Here is a 5,765-nt window from a genome sequence, read left to right on the forward strand (position 1 = left end):
AGGTGATGCGTTTGTCTTGGTTCTTCCCTTATTGAGATTAGATGGGATTCTATCATTTAAATAGACAGAAATGTATCTTGCTAGAGGTTTAGTTTGTGACAGTATGGCCTCATCACTGCTAGCATATGTTAGCAGTGCCAATTAAAGGCAATGGGGTAGGAAATTACTTTCAAAAATTGCACACAAATCTTTTCAGTTCCTTCCCTACAGGTATGGAAGTAACAGGAATGGGCTGCATGGGAGTTTGAGAGTATAGTGGTTTCATTTCATACTCTCATTTTACGCTGGCATAACTAACAACTGCTACAAACAGTGGGAAGGTGCTAATTTCTAAGAATCAAAAGGAATCCAGTATAAGTGTCTGGTTGAATAGACTTAAAAATCCTTGCTTTAAAAAAGGGGTTTGTTCAGTAATCAATAGGATAAGCTTCTAAAAATCCTGAACCTTCCTAAAAAGAAATTGTTGTGCTCCCTTCTCATCCCCTTTGAATGACAGCACTTAATTGTGGCCTTTATGCCACAGTCTGTAATTAATAAGTCTATAATTAATATGGGGATTGCCTTCATTAATTGTGAATATGAAGTTGCTGGTTGATTCCACTAGATGTCAGTATTACAGCTGCAAGACACACACTGTGGAGAAAGACATGCAGGCCAGCTGTAACATCTGAATCTGCAATGACTCTGTTACATCTATTTTCCATTTTAATTCATCTGTGAAATAAATGCATATCCATCTCTGTGGGCTCTATAAGATATGTATCTGCGTCACATTAGGACAGTGGTTGTCAACATTTTTTTGGGTCCTGAGGCATCGCTCAGCCAAGCACAAAATCCCCCAGGCACAGCGAGTTATTGACTGCTCAAACGTAAAGCCTAGTGTTATCACATCAGAGGGCAGGCAAGTGCAGTGAGCTACTGCTCATATAATGAACGCAAGACCCATACTGAATTAATGTGGAATGGAAATGTGTCATCATCAGCACTGAATTTTAATAAAATGTGTGGAACATCTTTGTTGAACATTGTTTTTTTTGGGTTTTTGTTTGTGGGTGTTTCCTTTAGCAAAATCTCGAAAAAAACAAAAAACAAAATAATACTTATCAGTTCTGTACCGATGTTTGACATTGATTTAAAGGCATCAAAAGGTATCAAATGTGATCGAAAAAAGCTTCAAAATGTTGGACTGACAAAACAAGAGCTCAAGTTTTCTTTCAATGCACTTAAGTATTCTTCCAGTTGGACATTTGCACAGAGGAAATCAATTGGATGTGGTCTGATTCTATTTAGAAAAGCAAATTTCATGTTCTCAGAAAATGATGTATTCTAATGCATAATGAAATGTGTTTTCATTCAGCAAAGAAAGGAAGAATCGGAAACAGGTCATTTTAAAGTGATACCAAGCCTTACTCACTTACAGGACTGGAAGCTGCTGCATTAAGAGACTGAACTACAGAGTCATATTTCAGGAAATATGGATTCCTTGGTTCCTATCCATAAAACACACGCAACTACCTCTCTGCACCTCAGGTTATTATATTATAGGCTATCAATTTTATTACTTTAATGTTGAGACTTTAACTGCTCACTTATAAATAGCATTGTGGCCTAAAAAAAACCTGTGGTCGAGGTTTTTATGTAGAAATAGGGCATAGTATACATATTTCTGAGTCCATTCCACAATAGAAATGTATCATTTTGAACGCCAGGTAAAACAGGTTGTCATTTTGCGGTCTTTGTCGATGGGAGACATGGCAACGGTTGCTAGCTGCACCGTCTCAATCATGGGAGACCTCATCTTGAACTGACTGTAGCCGACTTCTGGCGCTGAAAGTGGAAAGACCTCTCTTTACCTCTCTCTCTCTTTCTTTTCCTCCTCCTCTCTCCTCCCTCACTTCTCCCTCCATTCCCCCAAGCCTCTCCACTGCTTTGTCCCTTCTTCTGCCCCTCTATCCTTCCTTCCCTCCTTCCCTTCTTTCTAACTCTCTTCTCTCTCTCCCCTCTCTCTGGTTCTTCCATTCGGGGTTACAGTCACTGGAACAGGCTCTCCGACAGCTGGAAACTCACGATGGTTTAATCTAAACCTCAGGAAGCAGGATGGGAACCAGATGCAGTAAAACAGGCGGAGGGCACGTTTCAATCAGCTAGCATGGGGACCTGAGAAGGGCACTAGGCGAGCTGAGATTTCGTTAAGCTGCTGGAACTTTTAGGGAGGAAAATAAATGTCTGGACCAACCACCGGGTCAAAGTATCAGCAGCGACCACCAGATTTAAAACTCCAACTATTCAAATCAAATCCAAGGGTTTGCGAAGTCTTCTGCAGCTCTGCACACTCACATCTTCCACTGCAACGGGGACACAGTGGTGAAGTGGAAGGGGAAATTTGGGGCAAAGGAAACTGAGTGACTAATGCTCTCCTCTCCCTCAGTAATTACCATCAAGCTGCCCTTGAGCAAGGCACTTAACATTGCAATCCACATTATAACACAATCCACTTTAACAGACTGAGTTCAAGGGGGAGAGAGTGAGTCTTTTTGCCTCGTTGAAGCCCTGGCTATTTGGACGAAGCAGTCAAAGGCTTAAGTTTTGGGTTAAGATGGACAGCTGCGGTCAGTGGGTTCAAAATTTCACCAGCCCATTTCATTTTTCAAAATAAAACAGCATTCTGCAGAGGCCTCGTCCAGATATCTCTACTTGTCTACTTGCTAAGAAATGTTGGATGGTCAAAAACTGGATGATTTTCTCTTCTAACACACCTCACCCCAAATCTGTTTCTCTACGCCTGCCTTACACTTTGTTCTTAGTATCTTTTCTCTTTTCTGTCTAGTTCTCAGCATCGTTTTGTTACCCATGGTCTGCTTTTTCTTTAGTAGGCCACTTGTGAGACACAAACATTCACAAATTGTGGCTTATTGTTGAGCTTGTAAGTACAGTAACTCTGGATAAAAGCCTCAGCTTGGTGGCTAAATTGCCATTTTAAGATGAGAATTTTTCAGCAAACGTCTGTAGTTTTCAGTTATGGGATAAATGTCTGCACCATTCACCATGTAAAAATGTCTGCATTAGTCACCAGGTTAAATTCCTGGTGCATGTTATAGTGTGCTTGAAAAAAAAAGTTAGTACTTCCAGTCAGAGGCGGCTGGACACAGAATGAAGGAGAGGAGCAGCCTGCCTTGTTGGCAGGTAATTGTCGTAATTCTTTAGATGAGTTAGGGGAGAAACTGTCACACACATTTATATACACACACACACACACATTTTCCTATTGGCCAACTCACTGGAGCAGACTGGGGTTAAATGCTTTGCTTGAGGAAGGAAAGGAGTACACATCTGCATAATGTCCCCAAATTGTAAAGAAACGGTAACGGAAAATGACAGTTTACCGGCCTGCTATTCCTCTGCTGAAGTTGTTGAGCGTGCACAAACTGCTCACTGCTGCTGCCACCAATTCAGTGAGTGTTTCCAGGCTGCTTCTTTATTTCTCTCAATGTGTCAACCACACAACGGACAAATAGTTCTCAGTTTTCCTTTCCATATTTAAATCAGCTCTGTCATGTACGTTGTTGCCAGTGTGTGTGTGTGTGAGAAAGAAAGAGTGTGTGTGTGTGTGTGTGGTGGGTCCAGGGTTGATTTTTGAAACGACTTGAGCGATGATGGACAGGGAGGAAATGGGTGGATTTTCACACTTCCTCTCAGCATCTCTTTTTCCTCTCCCTCTACTCTTCTCACCTTCCCTCTTCTCTCTACACCTCTTCTCACCTCTCGTTTCGTCTGCTGCTATTTTCTCTCCTCTCTCTGCCGGTGCTCAATCCAAATAAAGCCGAACAGAAGCGTATTATCCGCGACCCCCCTCCAAATACGGTTGGGGGGGGGGGGGGGGGGAATACAGCGGCCCGCCCTGACGCTGAGGAGGTGCGGTGCTGCCACCCTGCTGAGAGGAGCTGCAACCACCTGCAGGATTTCCATCAGCGTTTGTCTCGATGGCGAGTTTCAGTATCCGATGGATCCACATGCTGTTTCATAGGGCCTCCCCACCCTGCCAAGAAAAATGTCTACTGGAAACACTGGCACTTAATGAACACCAGACACGTGCTTGTAAAAATCATGCACTTCCAATTAGTTTTTTCTTTACCGTGATTAATGCCTGTCATTGTCTCGCACATATAGAAAATATCTCATAATGCCAAAGCCAAGCTACATCATTGAAATGCTTTGTAAAAAGTCAAAAAATAGATGGGAGTGAGTTGGAAAATCACCCAAATTTTGACCATCATCTAATTTCTGCAGCAATTCTTTACCATGTTGATGATTTGGAGATACAGGACGAGGCTCCGGCAGGCCTCTCTCCATTTCCAAATGCTGTTTCATTTTAAAAAACTAAATTGGGCCAGTGACATTGTAACCCACTGACCGCAGCTGTCGGCCGTAATGCCAAACAATCAGGGTTTTGTTGCTTTTATGCCTTTGAATGCCTCGTCCAATGCCTAGTCAGGGCTTTAACGAGACAAAAAGACCCACTCTCACTCCCGAACTCAGTCTGTAAAAGTGGATTATAATGTTATCTCTGGCCTAATGGGTTTTTGTAGACCCACATAATGTTGGAAGAGGCTGTGCAATATTTTATATGAAAAATAAACAGGCCACTGGAAAGAGGCTGAGCCGCTGGGGAAACCGCAATAGAATCGAATGAGAGGAGAAAGAGGGAGAAAGAGTCAGAGAGACAAACAGAAAAGGGAAGAGAGAAAGGATGGAAACAAGCTAGACAGAGGAAGAGAAGTTTGAAAAAAGGCAGGAAGAGAAGAAGAAGAAAGATGGAGACAGAGAGAGGAGGAGAGAGAGAAAAAAGGCCTGGAAATCCCTCTCTACTGGCAGCAGAACACTTTAGCCATTATCACCACTTAAAAATGTCTCTTTTTATCATTCTATTTACATTTTTTCAGCATTGGGTCATGGTCACGTTTTCACATTTTCCCTCAACGTGTTTGCGTGTGTGTGTGTGTGTGTGTGTGTGTGTTTCCCAAACAAGTCATTGGAGGTAGTGACCCAGTTTCTGCATAGAGGTTTCTGGGGTTTTCTGTGGTTTTTGCCGCCCACGTGTGTCTGAGAGGGGAGGAGCTGACGACTGACAGATGCCATGTGGTTCACATAAACACATTCAAACAAAAACACACACACACACACACACACACACACACACACACACAACAAACACACACACAAATACAAGGGGGGTGGACAAAATAATGGAAAGACTAGTTCACCATTTACTTAAGTTACTTAAAAGTTAAAGTCCTTTTTCATGTGGTGTTGCTGGTATTTCCACCTCCTGTATACACACACCCACACACACACATACACACAGAGAGCACATCCAGAAACACTTACACACACATACACACACAAATACACCATCACACCGACTATTTCATGCTATTTATAACACATTCACACATTAAAACACTGACTATGTGTTTTGCTCCAATCCTTAATGGTTCTGCTGCTAAGTTGTACCCAGATTTTTAGAGTTAGTGTTAAGCTGGCAGTGTATTTGCTGCAGAAAATGAAATTCAGCTGCTTCATACAAACAAGAGGACAAGTTTGTGGAGAAAATGAGGCACTGCATTGGCTTCAGACTCCACAGTGTTTGATCAAACTAGTGAAACTCTTCATACATCGATCCCCCAGTGTGTGATTGTCTGCAATTGGTCTAAAATGTCACATGATTGGTTGTGGTTGGTTGCCTTGTGGGAAAGCGTCTCCATCCC

This window comes from Centroberyx affinis, unplaced genomic scaffold, assembly GCF_046629955.1.
Source record: "Centroberyx affinis isolate AG114_WGS23_722 - 3 ecotype Tasmania unplaced genomic scaffold, CSIRO-AGI_Caff_v1 ptg001803l_1, whole genome shotgun sequence".
Taxonomy (NCBI): domain Eukaryota; kingdom Metazoa; phylum Chordata; class Actinopteri; order Beryciformes; family Berycidae; genus Centroberyx; species Centroberyx affinis.